Raw genomic sequence first — 26,092 nt, 5'->3', positions numbered from 1 at the left:
GAATTGCTTGTTAATATGTTTTTTTAATAATGTTTTAACCCTTTTTAAAAAGATGTTTTAAAAGCTTTTTTAAATGTTTTTAACATTTTGTTTTAATGTATTTTAAGGTATGTTTTTATGATGTTTTAAAGTGTTTTTAGTGCTTCTGTTGGCTGCCCTGGGTTCCTGCTAGGAGGAAGGGCGGGATATAAATCAAATAATAAATAATAATAAATAAAATGGTGGGTTTCCAGCTACCCTCTGCTGCCATCAGATACATCTGCAGGTAGGAGGCCAACCAACAAAGGAGGAAGCCGACAAGATAGCACTTTGCTGAGGGTCCCTTCAGCCTTAGAGCCAGTCCTGCCACTCTATTAATGAGTGACTATATAGGATGCAGCTTCTCTCTGTGAAGGAATACCTTGCACTGTCTCTTCCTAGTGGCAGGGAAGACTGACGGGGGCTTGAAGAGCAGTGATAGCTGATCTGTCCTTCAGGGTGGGGCTGTCCTGCATGTGTACAGTGTAAACCTGCCCCAGTTGCGTCTGTGGAGGAGTCAGCATATAATGGCAGTGCAGGGCTCAATTAGTGCAAAGTCATGGATAAGGCTTATTTTTGAGATAAGCAATCTCAATAGAGCCTTTTTTTTGAGAGCTTTGTTTTTCCCTAGCTCTGCCCCTTCAGAGACCTTAAAAATATGACCTGGAGCACTATACCATCCACTTCCTCATCTTTCGTTCCTGACTGGCCTACTCACATATTAGAATGAGGTGACAGAAAGCTGAGATGGTAGAATAAACTACACCATACTAGTGGTGGGGTAGGGAGCATTTTTAAAATATCTTGATACATTTAGCAAAGGATCAATCCAGATTATTTTCTCCTACAAGTGCTGGTTTTTTGCTGGCATATTTGTATGTTTATTTCTTATAATGCTATGGTGAAACTTTTCCCCAGTTATTCGCCATCAATTAAGGAGAAAAGAAAGCACATTCAAAAATTACCACTGGGGAGGAAAAATTTCAGTGAAATTCTCATGGGTGCGGCACAAGATTTTTGCTATGGTTAGTGTTGAGATTGCCGAGAGGCGTTTGTGTTCTTCATATCACTTCACAAGTGGTCTGCACTCTGCAGTCTTCCTGGACGTCCACATTTCAATTAAAACCCAGGAGAAAATGTCATGAGGTAACTCCTCCATGGGGCTTTTTTTCAGATCAGGAAGTGCAGGCAACCAGGAAGGCTGCACAGTGCTGGAGAAATGTTTACTGGAAAGTAGAAAAACTCACATACAGCACCCTCATCTACTTTGCAACAATAAGGTAAGCTCCAAACACTGCATCTGCTGAAGTTCTAAAAAAATTCTAAAGTGCTCTGAGAATAAGGCAGAAAAAATGGAATCATCCTTCACAGGGGAAGAAAACTTTTGAGAAATTGGAGGACTGATTTTCAGCACAGCACTAGTTTGTCAACATGTGCGAGGAACTGAAAGCGACATTCCCCACATGTCATTTGAAGAGGTACAACCCATTCCACCACCTCAGCTTTCTACCACCCAGGGGAGGCTGCTTTGAAGGGCAAAGCAGGATGGAGAAAGGAAGGAGAATGGGGACCTTATAGGCTCCACCCATGTGACCTCATAGGTGCCTCAACTAGGTTTAGGTTTCACCAGCCTCCACTGCTACCATCTCATTCTGTTGCATGTGTAGACCCATCCTATGACGAGTGGAGGCTGGTTCATTAGGTTAGATGGAGCTCTGCCTGACCAAACTCATTCTGCCCTCAGCCAGCCCCCACCTGCCTACCTGTCTTCTTATTTCCAACCTCTTAACCAATCAGGGGCTGGCTCTGCCTGCCATTAGCTCTGACTCCACCTCCTGTTGGTCTCCCTTCCTCCTGCCCTACCAGTCCCCATGGGCACCAGCCACCACAATCTCTGTCCTATTTTCTCATAACTCCAGGGCAAAAGAATTGAGCCATCAGTTTTTCCTGTGACTTTGGACAGCTTGATTTAAGATGCTTGCCTATTTTTATACGTGTTTGAAACCTTTTTATTACACTGACACATGGAACCTTTGGTTTTATTCAGCCTTTCTTTTATCTTAGAGCTTTCGTCAAGGTTTCTTAACACACAGTTTTATCCCTTTTAAGACCTTTACTGCATAGCAGAGAATGTACATGTAGGATTATTTCTGTTTGTAAAAAAAGTTTAATTATTCTATCAAGAAGCTTAGAAGAGCTGTCCTGCAGAATGAATCCTGCAGATTATCAGCTTCCATGTTAAAAGCGAAATGTGGTGCTCTCTGTTTTTTCCTTCTCTTATTTGGTGCAATAAGCCTCCCCTTAGAGAATTTTACTGGGATTTGTAGCAACACAAAATGACTAAAGACACAGGACAGAATGAACTATAGAACAAGCTGCAAACATATATGGCATGCAATTTTCAAAGGACAAGCTAAAAGTTAACTCAAGGTGATCAAAAGAAAGTAGCAGCAACTTCCTGATACAAGAGCCTTTGTTTACTGAGATTTTAGCCTACTTCCATCCCAGGATTGCAAGATGGGAAACAATGGCTTGTCCCTGCCAATACTTAAGGATTAGTGCCAACACGATTCTCAAAGGTGGGCCCCTGCTGGGAGAAAGGGCGGGATATAAATTTAATAAATAAATAAATAAATTCACTAACAGGCAAAAAACCTTGCAGTTTAAGAAGATCTCTATATCCAACAGATATCTCTATCAAAGTTTAAAAAGCAGGGAAATTGGGCAGCTAGAGTGAATGCACCAGGGAAGCAGGAGACCTGACCTCCTCTCTGAGATATTGTACTGCCCTACAAATTTGTCAAAATGCAAACACAATTTGGGTTGGTCTTTCACAGTCCAATCCACTTCCTGTGTAGCTTGGAAGAATTTGGTAACATGTATCTCTGGGCACATGGTGAGTGGAGGCAATACCTGTAATCAGCCCAGATAACAGAAACAAGACATGTGCTGTGCTGATCTTGTTTTAGCAGGGAGGAAGCAACTATATTAAAACTATATTGAACCTGGGATCTTCTGCATACAAAACAATTGCTCTACCACTGAGGTAACCCTTCCTCAGCATGTCAATATTTACATATGTTTGTACTCTTATGTATAAAATGTGGTTTTCTAAAATACCTCTGGAAATATTAGTGAAAAAGCAAGCAAGCTGTACTTACAGTGCAATCCTACACATGTCTACTCAGACATACATCCCATTGAGTTCAATGGGACTTAGATCCAGGTAAGTGGGTATGGGATTGCAGCCTAGGTTTGTATTCATTAAGACTGAGGGGTGTTTATTTAAATTAAAAGTATACATGCCTGTCTTTTTGTCTCAGTTGAGGAACCCAACAGGTAGTGAAGTGCTGGGACTCTGTTCTAGATTCAAATCCCAACTCAGCCGTGAAGCTCACAGGGTCACTTTGAGCAAGTAACTGTCTCTCAGCCTAGCCTACCTCGCAGGATTGACATTGGGCAGAAAGGTAAGATGCAAGTATAGGCAACAGGCTTTCTCCTCCCGCCGAACAATGTACGTAATAAAATAGGGGGGGGGGAATTAAGAGTAAGAATTTTAAAAAACTAGCACACCAAAATTTTTGCCATTTTAATTTGCCCCATGTGAAACACCCCTTCAAGATTACTGCCTTTCAGTCACCCATTATCTGAGTTTATGTAGGAAATGCTTATAAAACAGAAACTTAGATTTTAAAATCCAGAACCACTCAAAACAATGACTTGGTATCACAGCTTCTTCCTTGACATTGAAATGTGTGATTTATTTTAAGACTGAGTTAATGATCAAAAGCAAATGACAGATGTCAGCCCCTGGAGAAATAGTAGTTCATGCATTTTAAATTTTAGCAAGCATGAGTTAGGCAAAGCAATAGTGAGGGTATATGCTTTAAAACAACAACAAAATAACCATTAGTTTGTTTTCCACAGTAACACTACACCACCCACAGTTCTTCCTTAGGATTATTGTTGCTTTTAGCTCTGATCCCCACCCCAACCTAATTCAACATTTTGATGGTGATTTGCAATGGACTGCTGAGGATGTGGCAGGCAGCATAGACACTCTCCCAGGACCAGTGTTGAACAGTACAGACAAAAGATTGCTGGAGAGCAAGAAAAGTTGTCCTGTGACTTAGGTAAAACAGGAAACTGCTGACAACAGGGGTGGAGGACCTGTAGCCCATAGGTCTAATTAGGCCCACCAGGCCTCCCCATTTGGCTCACAAGGCCATTTCAGCCATGCCATGTGCCCCATCATACACCCATCAATCATCCCCTTTCAATATATGCTTCTCCACAGGTGGCAAACGGCAACATACAGCATTACTCATATATAGGGATGGAAGGATCTATCTATTTCAGTTCTCTCGGTTTCTCATTTCTCCAGTCTTAAATTCCATTTTCCACATTTCTGCTGCAGCACTAAAAAGATTTCTTAAAAAGAAATTCCTCATGACAATTCTTCAGCATTTTCGTCTAAATTTCTCCCAAAATATCAATTTTTGTATGCAGTTTTTACTAATGTACACATTTTTGTAATCATTTTATCCTAATAGAATGCATTGTTGCATGTTATTTTCACTTATATATTCATTTCTATAGACATTTCCCCTAATGTGGCTGACTGGCTGTTGTAGGAGGAGCAGCAGGCCTGTAGCTGGGAGGCGAGACAAATGGGGGTGCCACTGCCCTCCCTCCAGAGCTGTGCTTCACACCCACTTGGAGGTTTTTGGGAAATTATCTTCTTTTTAATTTGTGACATGACAGACAATGACAACCTTAATTTAAAGAATGACAGCTTGTTTTAAGAATTGGAGAATTTAAGAATAGGACCCTCTTTAAAATTCAGTGAATAAGGCAGGGCAAGTGCACAACAAAATCTCATCTGGAACCGCCCCCAAAAGCCTCCTCACTTAAGACTTTTTCTGACTGAGGATGGATTTTTCACGATCACAACCACTCTAAAATTACTTAAGTGATCCTGAAAAAACAGCCAGTATAGAGTAACATGACCTTGAAGAGTTAAATATTAAAACTTATTATGGGCTAGAGGTAGAGTCCACCCTTTGGACTTTCCTTTGCTCTGCTTTTTATTTTCAGTTGTGCTGTCTACCAGGCAGCAATAAAGGAGCATATTTGTTTGCCTCCAGTAAGAAGTAAGAGTTTGTTTACTCTGCAGTTATTATAATCAGTAGAACAGGATTGGATGCTTATTGCTAAACAGTGAAATAAAGAGATAACTTAAAGTGATCTGAAAAAATGGCTACCCTTTACTCTTTTAAAGCACTCACTATACTCACAATCATAGTAGCTATTTTATTCTTCTTTTTCTTGATTACTTGATGACAAGGGATGACAACAGCCCTAGAGGAACAGAAATATTGCCATGTACACTACAGTTAGCTAGCTGGTTGGCTGGACACCTAAGCTGTAACTTAGGCCTAATCTCTGATTTTCTCAATATGTGCAGCTCAGCATGAGGCCTTTGCAGGGTTTCTGGACAGAAAAATAAACCCAGCAACCAGTAAAAACAATTACAATTGTTTTCCACAATCAAACATATGAAGCGTCACAAGACTAGATGGAGGAACTCTTAAGGAGGCATTCACAAACACACTCTATAGTATTTATTTTCTTTATGCCCTTCCTGAAACTTGTAGCATGGACAAGTTTGTTTTTTGGGTGGAATCTAAAACTGAGATACCTAATGCAACATCAAAGCCAAGCTCAGGAGGCTCATTGTCTTCACCAAAGTAGTTCAGTCCATGAAGAATCAGAGCACAAGGACAGACCACAGGTGAAAGGGGACTGTAGCTATAGGCAAAGTCAAGCTTTTGAGTTTGGTATTCCTGGGGATCTCTCAAAAAATTTGACATATTAAACTTCATTCATGTAAATTAACACACTCTCTGGATGGAGAAGGAGTGATGGGGAAGGTCACTGCCTTTCCCTTTCCCTGGCCTGGCCCTCACATCCTCTCCACCAGTGGGGTGGGGGGATTGGCTGGCACTACGCACCTCTCCCCCCACATGCCCTACCAAGAAATACGACGGACTACAGGACTGAGGAGCAGCAAAAAGAGCTATGGCAGTAACAATGGTGGGTCCAACTATAGTGGGCCCTACTGGGCCTCAGCACCCACCCTAGGGATTAGGTTTAGACTATAGCTGAAAGTGCATGCAGTGAATCATAGTATACCTGCTACTTGGTCTCAGCAAATGAAATATTAATCTAAAATATGCTACAGTTGGTGTTACAGAGATCTAATATTTACCACCAAAGCTCCTCACATACTTGGAAGGTCACTAAAATGGCCTAAAGAAGACTATTTCCATACTGATTGGTATGAGAACCTCTTGTATATATCAGAGATCTGGCAAAAACAATAAAATCCAGTAATTCAAATTCTCAGTAATTCTTGTAACTGAAAGCCTATCATTTGTGCTCTTTACATTGAAAGATAAACATTAATATAGGGCTCAGATTGAGAAGAAATACCAAAGGGCCCTTTGCACTGCAAAACGTCAGAGATGGGTGCATACCTTGGCCCCACAGAAAACCCACTTGGAGAGACAGAGGTCAGCTGGCTGCAAACAGAGGCTATGCATGATCTGATGAGACAGGAAAAAACCCATTAATTTTGTTGCTTACAAATTACTGTTTTGCAAGGTCACAACTCCCTCTTCTAGACTCATTCCGGCAAGAGAAGGAACACTGCAGTTACATAAATTCCAAGATGCCAAGAGGGGATTAGATTGTGATTAGATAGGCAAGCATTGAAAACAAAAGCAAAACTCTGCCACCCACCAAAACAACCTGGTATTTTAAAAGAAACCTCAAACAGCAGATTACAGTCAAAGTGGACAAAAAGGCCCAAACCTCCCAGGATGCCTGGGCACAGATACTACCTCTCTCATGCAGTGAATGTGGCGAACAGAGCCGGAGCCAGAGGGCGGCCAGGTCGGGCCCTGCCCAAGGGGCCCCTGAAGGGCCCTTCAGAGTGGGTGGGTAGCGCTCCTTTTTGTAATCCACAGCATGGATCATGGAGAGGGAGCTCCCAGGCACCCCCCTACAGGCCTGCGACCCCCCCGCATGCTCCGCCTACCTCTCTTTTGACGCAAATGTTGGTTGTGCTGCGGGTGCAAACCTGCCATCAACCAAGATGGCAGCCGAGGTTTTCCTAAGGTGCTGATGCCCCTGCCGCCATATTAGTTGATGGCAAGAATGTGCACATAGCATGCTTCAGGTTTCCCACTCGTTTTTTATTTGTTGTTATGTGCCTTCAAGTCGATTATGACTTAAGGCGACCCTATGAACCAGCAACCTCCAATAGCATCTGTTATAAATCACCCTGTTCAGATCTTGTTAGTTCAGGTCTGTACCTTCCTTTATGAAATCAATCTATCTCATTTGGCCTATCTTTTTCTACTCACTTCTGTTTTCCCCAGCATTATTGTCTTTTCTAGTGAATCATGTCTTCTCATCATGTGTCCAAAGTATGATAACCTCAGCTTCATCATTTTAGCTTCTAGTGATAGTTCTGGTTTAATTTGTTCTGACACCCAATTATTTGTCTTTTTTTGCAGTCCATGGTATGCGCAAAGCCCTCCAACACCACATTTCAAATCAGCTGATTTTTCTCTTATCTGCTTTTTTCACTGTCCAACTTTCACATCCATACATAGAGATCGACAATACCATGGTCTGAATGATCCTGTTCAGTGATACATCTTAGTATTTAAGGACCTTTTCTAGTTCTCTCAAAGCTGCCCTCCCCAGTCCTAGCCTTCTTCTGATCTCTTGATTATTGTCTCCATTTGGGTTAATGACTGTGCCAAGATATTGATAATCCTTGACAGGTTCAATGTCCTCGTCATCAACTTTAAAGTTACAAAAATCTTCTGTTGTCATTACTTTAGTCTTCTTGACGTTCAGCTGTAGTCCTGCTTTTGTGCTTTCCTCTAATTTTCATCAGCATTCATTTCAAATCATTATTGGTTTCTGCTAGTAGTAAGGTATCATCTGCATATCTTAAATTATTGATATTTCTCCCTCCATTTTTCACACCTCCTTCATCTTGGTCCAATCCTGCCTTCTATATGATATGTTCTGCGTATAGATTAAACAAATCGGGTGATAAAATACACCCCTGTCTCACACCCTTTCCAATGGGGAACCAATCAGTTTCTTTATATTCTGTCCTTACAGTAGCCTCTTGTGCAGAGTATAGGTTGTGCATCAGGACAATCAGATGCTGTGGCACCCCCATTTCTTTTAAAGCATTCCATAGTTTCTCATGATCTACACAATCAAAGTCTTTGTTGTAATCTATAAAGCACAGGGTGATTTCTTTCTGAAATTCCGGTAGGTAGATTCTAAACTGACTGTTCATAGCAGAATAGCCCTTGAAATATCAAGGTTAATGGTATCTTCTCTACCTATAAGAGAAAAGATTTTAATGGCTTGGGAAACTACTCTTCACACTGAAGAGAATCGTTTGCAGTGACCTCTGAGACCACTGCCTTTTACCCACACTACTGACAGTATACCCTGCTCTGCACTTATTGACCTGTAGAGATAGGTGGTGGCATACCACCCTCACCCTTTGGCCACCATTTACTGTGGTGTTGTTGTTGATGTTATGTGCCTCCAAGTTGACCATGACTTATGGTGACCCTATGAATCAGCGACCTCCAAGAGCATCTGTCATGCACCACCCGGTTCATATCTTGTAAGTTCAAGTCTGTGGCTTCCTTTATGGAATCAATCCATCTCTTGTTTGGCCTTCCTCTTTTTCTACTCCCTTCTGTTTTCCCCAGCATTATTATCTTTTCTAGTGAATCATGTCTTCTCATTATGTGTCCAAAGTATGATAATCTCAGTTTCATCATTTTAGCTTCTAGTAATAGTTCTGGTTTAATTTGTTCTAACACCCAATTATTTGTCTTTTTCGCAGTCCATGGTATCTGCAAAGCACATGTGTACACACCCCAAAACCACTACAACTAAAGAGCAAGGGATTCCCACCTCATAAGTCAGAGTAATGCCATGATTTGGATTTATTTAAAGAGAAAAGATTTTAATGGCTTGGGAAACTACTCTTCACACTGAAGAGAATCGTTTGCAGTGACCTCTGAGACCACTGCCTTTTACCCACACTACTGACAGTATACCCTGCTCTGCACTTATTGACCTGTAGAGATAGGTGGTGGCATACCACCCTCACCCTTTGGCCACCATTTACTGTGGTGTTGTTGTTGTTGTTATGTGCCTCCAAGTCGACTGCGACTTATGGCGACCCTATGAATCAGCAACCTCCAAGAGCATCTGTCATGAACCACCCTGTTCAGATCTTGTAAGTTCAGGTCTGTGGCTTCCTTTATCGATATTGATATTGTATTTTACTGTATGCAGTTAATTGTGACCTAATCTAAGATCTTTGGATTAAGGGGAAGATATAAACAACCTAAATAAATAAATGCAAAATTAAAGCTACATTAGTTATTATTACAGACTTGCTTGCAGTGGTAGAGATCTACCTAAAGTATAGGATTTAGCCTTCAGACTGCTGGAGAGAAGTGTGATCTATGCCAGAACCCATGGATTTCTGTGTGGATGGTGCCATACCAACAACGCTATCACACCACCACTGAAGAGGAGCTTCTTTTTCAAGAACGTTCCCTCAAAAAACATCATCCAGATTCGCACATAATCCTGATTTGGATCAAATTTTGTGGTTTGTATATTGATTATACTGTTCAATCCAAACATATACTCAACCTTACAGAAATCTGCAGCACTTTTGCTGCTGCTGCTGCTGCTGCTGCTGTTGCTATTGCAGGCTCTTCCAGGGAGCTTTTAATGTTTTCAGTGCAACAGAAGTAATAAACATTATTTATTTTTACCTTCTTCATTTAATTTACGTTGTACTTTGATGATTTATTTAAAACTACACTGGGAACCAATCTGAGATAAAAAAAAAATTGGGTATAAATGTAATGAAAAATGGAAATGGACTGCTTTCAAGTCGATCCCAACTTACGGTGACCCTATGAATAGGGTTTTCATGGTAAGTGGTATTCAGCGGGGGTTTACCGTTGCTTTCCTCTGAGGGTGAGAGGCAGTGACTGGGCCAGGGTCACCCAGTGAGCTTCATGGCGTGTGCGGATTCGAACCCTGGTCTCCCAGGTTGTCTAAGTAATAAATATTTTTCAAACACTTTGGTACCAAACTATTTTATCATACATGATCCCATCATTTTATCCTCATAATAGCCCTATGAGGTGGATTAGGATGCGGGTAGTGAACTTCATGAACCACAGTCTCTCCAGGTGCAATCCAACATTTTAACCACTACCCTACACTGGTTCTCTAACACCAATTGTCTCCCCCAATCCCATGATATGATACAAAACTGTTGAGTTAAAACTACTCATTGATACTTTTGGACATTGCCACCCCAATTTATTTCTGTTCTATTATAAATCAGGATTTAGAGGACCACACAATCATTACTGTCTCCACCCCATCTAACCATATCCTGGAGTACAAGGCTCCATTCTGAACAACATAGGAAGTGGACCCTTAGTGTAGTGGCACCTACCCTTTGGAATTCCCTCCCCTTAAATATTAGACAGGCACCATCTCTGTTATCTTTCCGGCACCTACTGATGACCTTCCTCTTTCAACAAGCCTTTTAAGTAGAGACCTTATCACAGTCAGCATCTGTGCTGGAACTGCTTTTCAAGATTTTTAAAGCAGTTTTTTTAACAAATTTTTTAAAAATATTTTGTTTTAATATATTTTTAAAGTCTTATGTTTTTAAGATATTTTAAATGGTTGTAGTGGGTTTGTTTGCCACCAGGGGCTCCTTCTGGGACGAAGGGTGGAATATAAATTTAATAATAAAAATACAATAATGATAATTTTAGGGGGTTGTTTTTGGAAGGGGGAAATTGTGCTGCTCAATGAATGCCCTTCCCTTCTTGAGCACACCCAAGTCTTCAACATCTAAACTTTTTTTTCATGGAAATGCCAGAAGTAGTTAAACAGCCTTGACCAAAAACAAGTAAGAAAGTTAGCAGAATGCATGTGCTGCTTTTTATGACAAGTGCTTATTAAATTGTATTATTCCACTGGATAGAATATTGTGCTGCTGTTTTTCCTGAAGTTGTTCCTATTTGCATAACTTATGCATGCTGTGAAATGAATACAGCCTTTTGTGTCTTGAACTCGGCTAATACAACTTGCCATTTTTACCTTTCTAAGATATGAGTAATGTGGTCTGAATGCCCAGAGGGTTTCCATAATGCATACATATGATTTATTATTTCTGTGTTTATTTTTTTCTCCTCTCACACATGGATGCATTAAATAAAGATTAATAAGACCTTTTCGGGCACCATCATCAACACAGCAAATGACAGACGTCATACTGATGGGGCTGCATCCCATCAAATGACCTGACTTGTGAGACAAAAAAACTCCACAAAATTGACTGAGTGCATTTCAAATCAAACAATGCCTTGGAGCCTATCACATTTAAGAAGGAAAGTTTTAAGAATCTTTAATGATTACTGAAAAATAGATCTTCAGTCCAAGCACTTTATTATTATGCCAACAAGAGCTGTTCCATAATATGCTAACGTAGGGAAATTCTAAAAAACAAAATTCATTGTCAAGGGACTATATAAATTAAGAATGACTGGGAAGAGAATGCCTTGCCCCCTGTGAACACCTAAGCTCTCGCCTCTGCTCCCAACTCTGTTCTACTGCTTGATTCAGAGACTTGGCTTACAGGGAAAGTCCTGTCCATCAGGGGAGGGGAACCTGTGGTCCATCACATGTTATTTCCCCCCCTCTCACACATGGATGCATTAAATAAAGATTAATAAAACCTTTTCGGGCACCATCACCAGCATGGGAAATGACAGATGTCATGTTGATGGGGTCGCATCCCATCAAATGACCTGACTTGTGCAACAAAAAACTCCCATCAGTCCCTGGCAGCATGGCCAATGGAGAGTGATGATGGCAGCTGCAGCCCTCCAAAATCTGGAGGGCCACATCTCTGCTCTGACTGATGGGGAATGCCCTCAGTCTACAGAAATGTGTGCCTTATGTCTAGAAATGGAAGGATCTGTCGATTTTGGTTCTCTCAGTTTCTCATTTTTTCAGTCTTAAACTTTGTCCTCCACATTTCTGTAGCAATTCGCAATTTTTTAAAAAAAAGTCCTATGAAAATTCTCCAGCATTTTAGTGAGAATTTATCCTACTAAACATTTTTGTATGCAGTTTTGACTAATGTACATGTTTTGCAAGCAATTTTTCCTAATATAATGCATTTTGTATGTTATTTTCACCAATATATTCATTTTATGCACTTTCCCCTAATATATGCATTCTTGCAAACACTGCTTATTCAGAGAACTGCATCACATAATTTGGATAAATGTGAATTTCAAGGAATGGCTGTGCTTTGGTTCAAATGTTTTGGAAAGTGTGAATATGATAAATTTAGCTTTAAATGAGAACTGAATTGAATTTCTCCTCCATCCTTTCTTAGGGCAGAGAAGGAATTCAAAGGAGCAGTAGGGGATATATTTGTTTACAAAAATTCTCTCTTTGCATCCACTCTTCTCACTCTTAAAAAATGTAAATGTACTGCCTTCCGACTTAGGCTGAGAGGCAGTGACTGGCCCAAGGTCACCCAGTGAGCTTCATGGCTATGTGGAGATTCACACCCTGGTCTCCCAGGTTGTAGTCCAACACCTTAACCACTCTACCACACTGGTTCTCTTTTTCACTCTTATAGCATACATAACATATAAGAGGAACTCAGACATCGCCTCCACGCCTCACCCCGGTGGTGAGTGTGGGTTTACCATCCATGAGAAGCTCATACATCTCTTTCTTTAATATTAAACACGCCCCTAGAATCTATCGTCCACTTTCCCCAAATATTTTGTGAGGCAAGTCACTACTATCACCATTAAACTGGCAACTGAGCTTAAAATACAGAACATAAGAACATAAGAAGAGCCTGCTGGATCAGGCCAGTGGCCCATCTAGTCCAGCATCCTGTTCTCACAGTGGCCAACCAGGTGCCTGGGGGAAGCCCGCAAGCAGGACCCGAGTGCAAGAACACTCTCCCCTCCTGAGGCTTCCGGCAACTGGTTTTCAGAAGCATGCTGCCTCTGACTAGGGTGGCACAGCACAGCCATCATGGCTAGTAGCCATTGATAGCCCTGTCCTCCATGAATTTGTCTAATCTTCTTTTAAAACCGTCCAAGCTGGTGGCCATTACTGCACCTTGTGGGAGCAAATTCCATAGTTTAACTATGCGCTGAGTAAAGAAGTACTTCCTTTTGTCTGTCCTGAATCTTCCAATATTCAGCTTCTTTGAATGTCCACGAGCTCTAGTATTATGAGAGAGGGAGAAGAACGTTTCTCTATCCACCCTCTCAATGCCATGCATAATTTTATACACTTCTATCATGTCTCCTCTGACCCGCCTTTTCTCTAAACTAAAAAGCCCCAAATGCTGCAACCTTTCCTCGTAAGGGAGTCGCTCCATCCCCTTGATCATTCTGGTTGCCCTCTTCTGAACCTTTTCCAACTCTATAATATCCTTTTTGAGATGAGGCGACCAGAACTGCACACAGTATTCCAAATGCGGCCGCACCATAGATTCATACAACGGCATTATGATATCGGCTGTTTTATTTTCAATACCTTTCCTAATTATGGCTAGCATGGAATTTGCCTTTTTCACAGGCAAACTTGCTCAAGGACTCTTGGTGAGTCCATGGCTGAACTTTTATTTATTAATATTGATCACATTTTTATTTCCTTAAAGCAGCTCAGATGGGTGTACATGCCCCTTCCCCATTTTATCCTAACAACAGTCCTATAAAGTAAGTTAGGCTGAGAATAACTAGGCTGCATGTGTGACTGCCCCCAAATGAGCTTTTCAGCCTGCAGGACTTTGAACCTGCCCCTCAAGCCTTGCTCAAAACTAACCATCATTTACTATAAAGTGAGTACTAATCATATATAGCGGGTTTTTCTGCTACTTTGAGAAACTGTTGGATGATGGGAAGGACCTTTCTGGTGAGTTCCTTCATATCAGAACTTAAACAGTTATGATTATCTGCAGATACAAGATATCCCAGTATATATACATAAAAGAGCAGCTGAAACATATAACAGAAAGGTAATGTTTGCTTTCATCAATTTTATGGCTGTGAAAGCCATTACAATTTGAAAGGGAGAAGTCAACATAGGATGATAGCAGGCAGCTTGCAAATAAATGGGTTTTCTGAATACACTGTTGAATAATTATGTTTATTAAGTTACTCTGTTTTATTTGCTATTGTTTAAATTATTCTAATGAACAACAACAATGAAAATGAGGAAGCTCTCTTTGTATAATTTGGGGCATGCTTTAGAACACTGATCTCCCTGTCGCTGCCCCCCCCACTTTAGATTTTCAAGGATGAAATGTAGGTGGCTAAGTGCTTGAAAACTAACTATAGATCCAGTAGGGCAACACATTTCTGAAAGCATGTCAGGGGCCAGGTAATAGGTCTGTCTTTTGCCCTATTACAGGAAAAGGTGCTGGGTAAGCTGCACTGCTTTCATCTCAAAATCTGCATAGAGATGCCCTGTTCACGAGAAAGATTTGATTACTTTTGCATCTAACTGTCAACAATGAGATATGAGAACTCACTCATAAGAGAAGCCAGCATTCAAGCATAGATCAAGCAAGCCATACTTGACCGACAGGTGTACCTCTGGCTCCTCGGGGAAGGGACGTAGCTCAATGATAGAGCATCTGCCTCACATGCAGGAAGTCCCAAGTTCAGTCTATGGCATCTCCAGGTAGGGCTGGGAGAGAAGCCCGCCTGAAACCCTGGAGAGCTGCTGCCAGTCAGTGTAGACAATACTGAGCTAGATGGACCAATGATCTGCCTCAGTATAAGGCATTTTCCAATGTTCCTTAGGTTTGGATTTGAGGGAGGAGGCACTTCCAGGAATGGAAACATTGATCCATGAAAAGCGACCCTCTCAATACCATGGCTACGCTTGGAGGTATATTTACCTGGAGAATGTAATGTGTGCCCTGAGCCATCCTTAAGGACCACTGTCTCCTATAAGTGCTAAGTTTGGGTAATAAATTTGGTTTCATTGGCATTTTAATGCAAACCTACCTCATTCGCCATTCCCAAAACAATATGTGAACTGAGACAGCTGTCTTCTAAAATGTGCATATCTCCAATTTTTGAAACACAGATCTCCAGCCAAAGAATGTGTACACAAATGCACATATTAGAGGAAATTGTGCATTACATTGGTGAAAGTAACGTTAAAATGTATTATAAGAGAAAATGTATTTCAAAAATGTGCATATTCAGAAAAACACACACTAAAATGCTGACAGAATTGTACTTCAAAACATCTGGAGAGCAACAGGTTGGTGAAGGCTGGCCTAGATACTCATGTTCTGGGCTTTCCAGCCAAAGTGTGACCACTGTTGGATCAGATTACCCGTGACAATGTCTGTATCTGTGCCAGCTAATCTGTATCTTGGAAACTTGCTCATCTTTCAAAGGCAGTTGTAATAGTAGTCACAGCACAGGGTGAGTGGGTATCACATCTGTATTAACAACATAACAAAGTTTTGCAACAAAGCATTTGACAAAGGATGCCAGAATACAAATCTCAGATTATACCCAGTACCAGCATTTCTGGACACACTACACATTGCTTTCAAAAGTGTGCAGGTATGACAAAGTCAAGGTCCTCAAGTTGTTTCTGTCACTTCCACTGGCTAAGGAACAGATGCCAACCTTCTGTGTGGAGTACATCTTGAATTAGGGTATCAAAAAGAGGCATTCAAAGAAGGTTACAAGAAACCGTATGAATCCATGTTATGAATGTAACTGAGAAACACACTTCTGTATAGCTCCTACTAGGGATGGGGTTCGCTATCTGATCCAGTTCCATTTTTCAGTTCGTCAAATGGGCTGCCAGTTCCTAACCGCTATAAATTGTGTTTCGCTAGTTATAACGATTCCAGGTTCCTCCTCCCCTTTTTTGATATATTTTCCAAACAAAATTACGTAATTTCCCCCATTATTCCTTATGCTGCTGTATATTTATATTATGTATACAGCAGCAGCAGATTACAATAATAATTACATAAATAATAACATAATTCTTGCCGCAGATTCTAAAAAAAAATAAAATTACAGCACTGCTAACAGCCGCAAACCCACGGAAAGAATGGGAGCCTATTTGACAATGAGACGAACTTGCGGATTATCCTAGAATTTGATAACAAATCCAATTTTGTGAATATTCTACACCATCCCTAGTTCCTACCAAGCAATCTTCCTTCCCAACAGAAAATAGAAAAATATCAGAAAGAAAAGAGTGCAATGAGCCCTGTTGAAACTCCTGGCACAGTAGGCTAGAGGAGGATAATGACTGGGATCTGGGGGAGAGGTCCAGTGGTCTGCAAAGGGCAGGATGAAACTAGAAAGGACTTCAGTAGTTTGGCCAGCAACAGCCCCCGCCTTGGAGGCTCAAGCTGCAATATATGAGAGGGCGTGATGTGAGACAGTGAACTTTCCATCACCACACCTTCCAACCCTGTTTTGCCTCCCAAGCCACCTCCTGTTCTGCCCCTGGGTTCAGAGGAGGCAGAGACATGGACGGAGGTGGAGACTGGAGAAGGCAGTCGAGACACTAGTCGAGGCATCTCCTCCCCCATCGCCAAGGATGCAACGCCATCTGCATAGGCGTGAACAGACTGAGCCCGTTCAGCCCCTCCATACAAGTGCCCGCTTGCTGGCCCAGTCCCAATCCAAGAGACAATCTGCAAAAGTAGTATAGCCACCCCAAGTCTACACAAGTGGTCTTGAAGGCGTGTCAAACTGTTGCATCTATGTCTTTGCTTGAGTAGCCATGCCTAGAAATGCCTTGTAGCGACCCAGGGACATGTGTAACCTGTAATCCGATCTATGTACTGCTCTAGAGTTATATTTCACATTAAAATACCTGAGAAAAGCATGTCAGTGATCCTGAGTCTTATTCTGACGGGGTGAGCCAGGACAGCCAGGTAGAACAGAAAGATGTTTTCTTTAAAATTAGACACAGACCCTTAATTAAAAAAAAAGTGATGAAACTCTAAGCTTCACATGACATTTATCCTTGTTGAACCACTTCTGAAAATACTGCACTATATTAAGCATAATAGGGAGTATTTAAGATATAAACCTAAAACCAAATTGTTGCTATATTTAAATGAAGATTACTAATGATGGACTAATGGTTAAAACAAGCAGAGGTTTCCAATGGAGAAATGGAATTAATTCTGCTCATGTACTGCCCACCCCACTGCACTGTTGGCTATTAAACCGAGAAAGCAGAGGTTAAATTTCCACAAGTGAGCTACGTGACTTAGAAGCGAAAGTTGGCAGAGCTCGAGCTATCTTCAAGGACACGTTGCTATGCAACCTAGGCTCGGGCAGCTGGCCTTATCTATATAGAGGGCCAGCAGACACTTGTGAGTGTGGGGGTCGAGGAGTTTGTTAGTAGAGAGAAAGAGCTTGTAAATGTATCCTGAAACTTTTCATGTCAGTAAAAGTGACTCTTAAAACCTATGTCTTGTCTGGCTGAATGATTCAACTGGGATCTAGCCTGTCACTATTCTGTTCTGCATTCTGGGCATCTGCTTGTGCCCGATCCAACATCCAACAAGTGGTAGCAGAGGATGGTTACCTGGTGCTGATGGTTTCCTGGTGCTGATGGTTACCTGGTGCTGAGGATTACCTGGTGCTGAGGATTACCTGGTGCTGAGGATTACCTGGAGCAGAGGATTGCAGAAAAGCGGCAGAGAAAAGCCAGAACTGCAGACCAGCGAGAAAAGAGCAGAGAGACGGAGAAACCGAAAGCTGATCTGAAAGCTGTGAAAGAGCCGTGGGAAAAACTAACTGAAGGACAGAGGTGAGAAGCTCTAATTACAAAGGCGGTGAACTGTGTAAAGTTATCGGCCGGGATTCCCTTGGAAAGGCTGACAGGGAAAAATTATGGCACTTGGAAACAGAGAATGCAGGCTTTTCTAGTGAAAGAAGACCTGTGGAAAGCTATCGCAGAAGACCCACCCGCCGGGGTGCCTATTCCAGCAGATTGGAGAAGGCTGGATGAGAGGGCAAAGGCGTTAATTGTTCTTGCTATTGATGGTTCTCAACTACTGCACGTACGTGACGCAGTAACAGCAAAGGAAACCTGGGAAACTTTGAAAAATATTCATGTGAAAAAGACTGCTAGTTCTAAAATATATCTTGCCAGAAAATTGTATCAGATGCGCTTATCTGGAGATACAACCATGTCAGAGCATTTGTTGGAAATAAACAGACTGTTTACTGAGTTGTCAAAACGTGAAATTGAACATTCTCAAACACAAAAAGTGTATATCACATTATCTTCACTGGATTCAAGTTATGATAGTCTGGTGAGCTCTTTGGAAGCAATGGACGATGCTAATCTCAATATGGATTATATTGAAGGAAAACTTTTACAAGAATTTCAAAGAAGGCAAGAAATGGCAAAGCAAGAAAGGACTGAGTCTAAACACAACTTGGGAAAGCTGAACAACAAAGCAGCACAAGAGAGACTGTATGGACAAAAAGCATGTTACTTTTGTGGTTCCAAACAACATCTTCAAAGGAATTGTGAAGCAAGAAGAAGAGAAAGAGGAAGAAAACCATGTGTACAGGTGATCTATGCTAGTAAGAATAAGCAATGTATTAACAATGAGCAGGGAAATAACTGTAAAGATTTGTGGGCAATTGACAGTGGGGCAACAAATAGTATAATCAAAGATAAATCCATGTTTCATACATTTTGTGACGTAGAGGATCATGTAATAATGGCTGATGGATCTAAGAAACAGATCAAAAGTAGGGGTACAGTGAAATAAGCAGGTTTCAATACCATTATGACAGATGTGCTGTTTGTTCCTGATATCGAATGTAACATTATGGCTGTGTCGAAACTCAATGAAATGGGGTTCACAGTAATGTTCAAAAGGGGTTCAGTGCATGTGATGAGAGGAGGAAAAATATTCATGAAAGGGATAGTAAAGCAGTCACTGTTCTATATGCAGCTGAGAGTCCTCAGTAAAGACACAGACAGGACACATAGAGGTTCAATAGGGATTAACCTGACGCAGTCAGTGAAAGCACAGACGCCAGTGATTGATGCTGATGTCGTGGCTTATAAAACAGAGCAGGAAAAAGAACCCTCAAGCCTCGGGGATATAAAACAATTACCCATAGCTGAACAGAATGAATGGCATGCAGCGATGAAAGAGGAGCTGGAAGCAATGCGAAAAAATGGCACATGGACGCTAGTACCTCTGCCCCCAGGGAAGAAAGCTATAGGGTGTAAATGGATATTTAAACGTAAGCGGTCGAGTACAGGACAGATACAAAGGTATAGGGCACGCCTAGTAGCTAAGGGCTTTACACAGCAATTCGGGACGGACTACGATGCAGTTTTCGCTCCCGTGGTGAAACATGAGTCAATCAGGGTTTTGCTAAAAATAGCTGCCATAGAAAACATGCATGTAAGCCACTATGACATTGGCACGGCGTTTTTACATGGGGAGTTGAAAGAAGAAATCTATATGGAACAGCCTCCCAGATGTGAAACACAGCCAGGTCTAGTTTGCAAGTTACAGAAATCCCTGTATGGTCTGCGCCAGAGTGCGCGCTGTTGGAACGAAAAACTAGATGATGTTCTGCAGTCAATGAATTTCAAGCGTTGTGTGGCAGACCCCTGTGTGTATGTGAAAGAAAGAAAGGGGGGGCTCACATACTGCCTAGTTTATGTGGATGACATCCTGTACTTGTCCCATGAGGAGGAAGACGAAAGAGAGTTCCATAATAGTCTGAAACAACATGTGGTAACGAAAAGTTTGGGACCTGTAAGTCATTATTTAGGTACAGAGGTCATACGGGGTTCAGACGGGAGTTTCGTGTTAAAACAGGAAGGAAAGATAAAACAAATACTAGCAGATTGTGGGATGTCTGAATGTAAGGCAGTAGGGACTCCCATGACAACATCATTTCAACAAGAAAACACAGAGACAGCTTGTGAAAACACTGCTAGGTACAGACACATCATAGGACAGTTGCAATATCTTGTTAAGGTAACAAGACCTGACATTTGTAATGCTGTTAGCATCTTAAGTCGAAAAGTAGAACAGCCTACTGAGACAGATTGGCAAGGAATAAAACGAGTCCTGAGGTATTTGCAAGGTACTAGCAGTAAAGGTCTAGTGTTGTCCAGCAGTAAACACGGGAGTATGTGCTGCTATGTAGATGCGGATCATGCTGGCGATCCCAGTAGCCGCAAGTCTACTACTGGTGTTGTCATTCTATTATATGATTCAGTGATTGATTGGTGCAGCAAGAGGCAAACTATAGTGGCAACATCAAGTTCAGAAGCTGAATATATAGCGTTGTCTCTGGTTTGTAATGAACTTACCTGGTTCGACCATCTACTGTTTGAAATTGGAAAAGACATAGACAAACCAATCAAAATATATGAGGACAATCAGACCTGCATTAAGCTAGCTCAGTCAGAAGCACACACCAAGAGAACCAAGCATATCAGCATCAAATATCACCATGTCAGAGAAATGATTAAACAAGGGTTTGTGGAATTAACTTATTGTAACACTGCTGATATGCTGGCTGACGTTATGACAAAACCACTAAGTGAAGACAAGTTCTCAAAACTGATAAATCAAGTAGGTATGACTGGAAAAAGTGGGATGATGGAAATCAGGAAGAGTAATGAAATATAATGAAAATGATGCTGACATTGCAATGGAGTAACTGTATTACAAATGAAAGTGATGTAAACTGAAATAAAAGGAAATGTATCAGAAGAATAAAACCAAATGATGTAAATGTAATGACATGTAAAATGTAACACATGTAAATGGAAGAGAAATGTAACTGGCTGAATGTGGAAATTTAAGGTGGGGGATTGTTGGCTATTAAACCGAGAAAGCAGAGGTTAAATTTCTACAAGTGAGCTACGTGACTTAGAAGCGAAAGTTGGCAGAGCTCGAGCTATCTTCAAGGACACGTTGCTATGCAACCTAGGCTCGGGCAGCTGGCCTTATCTATATAGAGGGCCAGCAGACACTTGTGAGTGTGGGGGTCGAGGAGTTTGTTAGTAGAGAGAAAGAGCTTGTAAATGTATCCTGAAACTTTTCATGTCAGTAAAAGTGATTCTTAAAACCTATGTCTTGTCTGGCTGAGTGATTCAACTGGGATCTAGCCTGTCACTATTCTGTTCTGCATTCTGGGCATCTGCTTGTGCCCGATCCAACATCCAACATGCACGACGGACTCCCTGGTTGAGGTGCTGGAGGTGGTCTTGGATGTGTGGGTGCAGTCCCCAAACTTGCTGGTGCTGGGGGGATTTCAACATACATGGTGAGGCCATCCTCACAGGGGCACCTTGGGATTTCATGGAAGCCATGACTTCCTGGGAGCTGCACCTTATTCCCAAGGGGCCCACCCATGTAGCTGGTCATGCACTTGACCTTGTATTTGTCTCAGGAGAGGAGGGGAGTGATATGAAAATGGGGGCTACATCTCTTACCCCCTTGTCATGGTCAGATCACTACTTGGTGAGAGTAGACCTTTTGATGCCAAACACCCTATGCGGCGGTAAAGGACCCATTAGGATGGTCCGCCCAGGCGCTTGATGGATCCTGATGGATTCCTGAATGCACTTGGGGACCTTATGGAGCCTGCAGATGGGCACTCGGTCAAGACCCTGGTGGAGGAGTGAAATAAGGCGATCACCGGGGCATTAGACCGGATGGCTCTGAAACGCTCTCTCCCCCTGAATAGAGCTCAGACAGCACCATGGTATACTCCACGGTTGCGAACTCTGAGGCGGGAGGTGAGATGGCTAGAGCGTCGGTGGTGGAAATCTCGCTCTGATGACGATCGGACACGGGTTAGAGCGGCTGCAGCAGCCTACCATGTGGCGATAAGGGCAGCAAAAAAGGATTTTTATGCTGTCTCTATTGCGTCCGCAGAGTGCTGTCCCAGGAGGCTGTTCCAAGTGGTCCGAAGCCTGGTCGGTCCAGTTGCTTCGGAACCTATGGAACATTTTAAGACCTCCTGTGATGAGTTTGCAAAGCACTTTGAAGATAAAATCGATCGTCAAAAGAGTGTGATTCTGCACGCTATGGATACAGTGAGTGAACCAAAGTCAGCCAGTGGTTCTCCGGTGGTGTGGGATCGGTTCCAGCTTCTTCCTTCCGATGAAGTGGACAAGGTGCTTTCAACCTTAAGGCCAACGGGACTTCCCAGGAGGATCCCTCCGCCTGTGCAGCCTCTGAGACGGGCTCCTGTCTTGGATGAAACTTTTTCAGCCTTAAATCCAGTCAGAAGGGTCTTTTTTGACTGGGGATAATTTCTTCCGGATAAGGAAGAAATGTGAGATTTCCCACATAGCTTTGTTGTGATTGTTGGAGACTGGAATTCGTCAGAATTGTCTGTGAAAGAAGGTCTCCCAGCAACTCGGACAGAGCGAGGATTTTTAGCTAGCTCAGCTGAAAAAGTGATCCGTTTTTTTTTCTTTAAAGAAACACGGACTAACAGGCAAGCATTCTCCTGTCTATGCTTATCACTTTCTTATCTATACAGTTAAAGAGATTTGTCAAAGGAACAGCAATTAAGAAAACCTGGGTAAGCCAAAACTTTCCTTTTTTTTTACTCACGGAACTAAGGGGGAAGAATATAAAAATAGCCTATCTTTTTTCTTATTGCAAAAAGCTGACATGGAAAATAGCATTATAAAGATTACAACGGATGGGGGGTTTCTGATTGGAAGAGAAAAGAGAAATCTTTCTGATTTATAAGACTTTTGTGTAATATATGTCTGGGACTATTTTTTCTGATCTACTTTTTTTTTGAAGAATCTGCTCATTCTCTCTGCTACTAGTTATTTGGACGCTGTGAACTAAAGCTGTTTTTGCACTTCTGGGCATATAAGAGATAAGGGCTGTCTAGAGTGTGACGCTAGTTGGTTTGAAAGATTAACTCCTTTGTAACTGGATAAAGAAATAAAATGCTCTTTGCTTGGGACATTGAAAATTGAAGGAGTTTTGTTCCTTTGGCTTCAAGAATGACAATTAAGAAGATCATCGATGTACAAGAAGGGACTTTATCTTTAGACATGTTTCAGAAAATAATGGATGGGATTAAGTCAATAAAACAAGAACTGAGAAATGATTGTCAAGCGTGGAGAATTGAATTTGACGAAATGAGACAGGAGCTGAAAGAAATTCAGGATTCTATGAGAAAGGAGAATAAAGATAGATCTGGAAAACCAAAAAAGGATGAAAGAGAAATCAAAGCCAAGGTTCAAACTATGGAGATTGGATTAAATATGGATATGGAAAAAGATTTGGATTTCCTGGCTGTGATGGATCCTGGAGACAAATATTACGGTTTGGAACTCAGTGCTGTCCCTGAAGGAATTGAAGAGATTGGAGATAAAGATATTATCGGTTCAAAAAAATTCCTGGACTGGAAGGACTTGATGGAACTTGAAATGGAGAAAGTTAACAGAATAAATCCCTGTTTTGTGTCAATGGAAAAATCTTCAAGAGATGTGCTAGTGTATCATGTAAAAAAGAGGAACAGAGATGCGGCTTTGCAACAATACTTCAGTGATACGTTGGGAATTGATGGCAAGAAAATATCTGTGATAAAGGAAATTCCTATCAGACTCTTATTATATGACTATGACAGCAAGATTATTAGGTGCGTAAAGACGGAAGATGGAAGATGGAACCAATATGGATAATGGAAGAAGAGCTATTTGAAATTACTGGACTTAGTAGACTTGATGAGTTGGAGTAATTGACATGTTTATCTAGAAAAAAAATTGATGGACATATATCTCAAGGATTGGAAACTTCTCTTTGACTTTTTGTGGAAGAATAAAATGATATGATGCTAATGAGATTTGAAACCAACTAAGATAACCGCTGGAGGAAGGTGATTTTATAATCTATTTAGAGACAGGCTTGTTATATATTATAGATTTATAGCTGAACTACGACAAATCGGAAGTCAATATTTTTATTTTTTATTTTTTTATTGTATTAGTTATTGATTTGTGTTTTTTCTTTTTGTATTGTTTTGGTTTTGAAAATTTGAATAAAAATTAATTGGAAAAAAAAACTTAAGGCCAACCACCTGCTTACTCGACCCTTGCCCATCGTGGCTCATTATAAGCTGCAAGGACAGACTGGGCGAGGGGATCAAGGCGGTGGTAAATGCATCCTAGGAAGAGGGCGTAATGCCATCGCCCTCAAGGAGGCAGTAATAAAACCAATTTTAAAGAAGTCCTCCTTGCATCCCCAAGATTTGAACAACTTTCGCTCAATCTCAAACTTACCATTCTTGGGCAAGGCGGTTGAGCGGGTGGTGGCGAAGCAGTTGCAAGCTCAATTGGAGGAAGCGGATTATCTGGATCCATTTCACTCGGGTTTCAGGCCTGGACATGGGACTGAAACAGCCTTGGTCGCCTTGGTGGATGATATGAGGAGAGCGTTGGATAGGGGTGAGTGCACCTTCCTCGTCCTCCTGGACCTCTCAGCGGCTTTTGATACCGTTGACCACAGTATCCTTCTGGATCGCCTGGAGGGGTTAGGCATAGGGGGCACTGTATTGCAGTGGTTCCGTTCCTTCCTCTCTGATAGGCACCAAAGAGTAGCATTGGGGGATGAGGTTTCAGACCCTTGGCCTCTCACTTGTGGGGTGCCACAGGGCTCCATCCTCTCCCCGATGCTATTTAACATCTATATAAAGCCACTGGGGGCTATCATCAGGAGATTTGGGCTGCAGTGTCACCAATATGCGGATGACATGCAGCTCTATCTCTCATTTAAATCTTCACCGAGGTTGGCCGTAGAAACCCTGTCCAAGTGCCTGGAGTCGGTGAGTGGCTGGATGGGAAGGAATAAGCTGAAGCTGAACCCTGACAAAACCGAGGTACTGTTCGTGGGAGACAAGGGAAGGTTAGGGTATTTGGACCTTGTGCTCAACAGGGTACAATTGCCCCTGAAAGACCAGGTCCGTAGCCTCGGGGTCATTCTTGACTCCTAACTGTCCATGGAAGCTCAGGTTTTGGCTGTGAGCCGGGCAGCACTGTATCAACTCCATCTGATACGAAGGCTACGCCCCTACCTTCCCAATCATCTGCTCCCATTGGTGGTACATGCCCTGGTCTCCTCTTGCCTAGATTACTGTAATGCGCTCTATGTGGGGCTACGCTTGAAAACGGACTGCAAGCTGCAACTGGTACAGAACGTGGCGGCACGCCTGATTAAAGGCAACTGCCGGCGAGATCATATCACTCCAGTGCTAAGAGTTGCACTGGTTACCAGTTGCTTACCGGGCCCAATTCAAGGTGTTGGTTTTGACCTTTAAATCCCTATACAGTTTCTGCCCAGTCTATCTAAAGGAGTGCCTCCAGTATCATCAGCTATGCCGCCCAACAAGATCAGCCTCAAAAGACCTCTCCATCCCATCAGTCAAAACAGCCAAACTGGTGATGACTAGAGAGGGCTTTTTCAGTTGTGTCCCCCACCCTGTGGAACTCCCTCCCAAATGATCTCTGCCATGCCCCCTCCATGATGAGTTTCCGCCAGGGCTTGAAGACCTGGCTCTTCAGGCAGGCTTTTGGAGTTGGCTAGATTTTATCTTCATTGTTTTTAGATTTTTGATGTCTAGGTATTGTATGCCTATTTTGTACGTCGTCCAGAGTGGCTGGACAGCCAGCCAGATGGGCGACTAATAGATTCAATAAATAAATAAATAAATAAATAAATAAATAAATAAATAAATAAAATTGGGACTCACTGTACTGTATATTTCAACGACACACCCTTTTTCTTTACTCCTTTTTTATCATCTCCAAAGAAAGCAATGGTCAGATCTATTTTTAAATGACGCCAGGGAAC

At 41.9% G+C, this 26,092-nt stretch overlaps 1 protein-coding gene across 11 annotated transcripts in view; it reads right to left on the bottom strand.

Annotated features, from left to right (window-relative positions):
* Positions 1-26,092, bottom strand: part of FHIT (fragile histidine triad diadenosine triphosphatase) — a 1,850,166-nt gene that overhangs the window by 1,469,704 nt on the left and 354,370 nt on the right. For 2 of the 11 annotated variants that reach the window (XM_061618747.1, XM_061618748.1), the window contains one exon: positions 6,558-6,626. The exons of 8 other annotated variants lie outside the window; for them this stretch is intronic. The gene's annotated coding sequence lies outside the window, so the exon portion shown is untranslated. Of the gene's footprint in view, positions 1-6,557; positions 6,627-24,525; positions 24,545-26,092 lie in introns of those variants that run through there. One more of the 11 variants, XM_061618752.1, reaches the window with a different exon arrangement.

The sequence above is a fragment of the Rhineura floridana genome, chromosome 3 (assembly GCF_030035675.1).
Source record: "Rhineura floridana isolate rRhiFlo1 chromosome 3, rRhiFlo1.hap2, whole genome shotgun sequence".
Classification (NCBI taxonomy): domain Eukaryota; kingdom Metazoa; phylum Chordata; class Lepidosauria; order Squamata; family Rhineuridae; genus Rhineura; species Rhineura floridana.
This window is presented reverse-complemented; position numbering and strand designations above follow the sequence as displayed.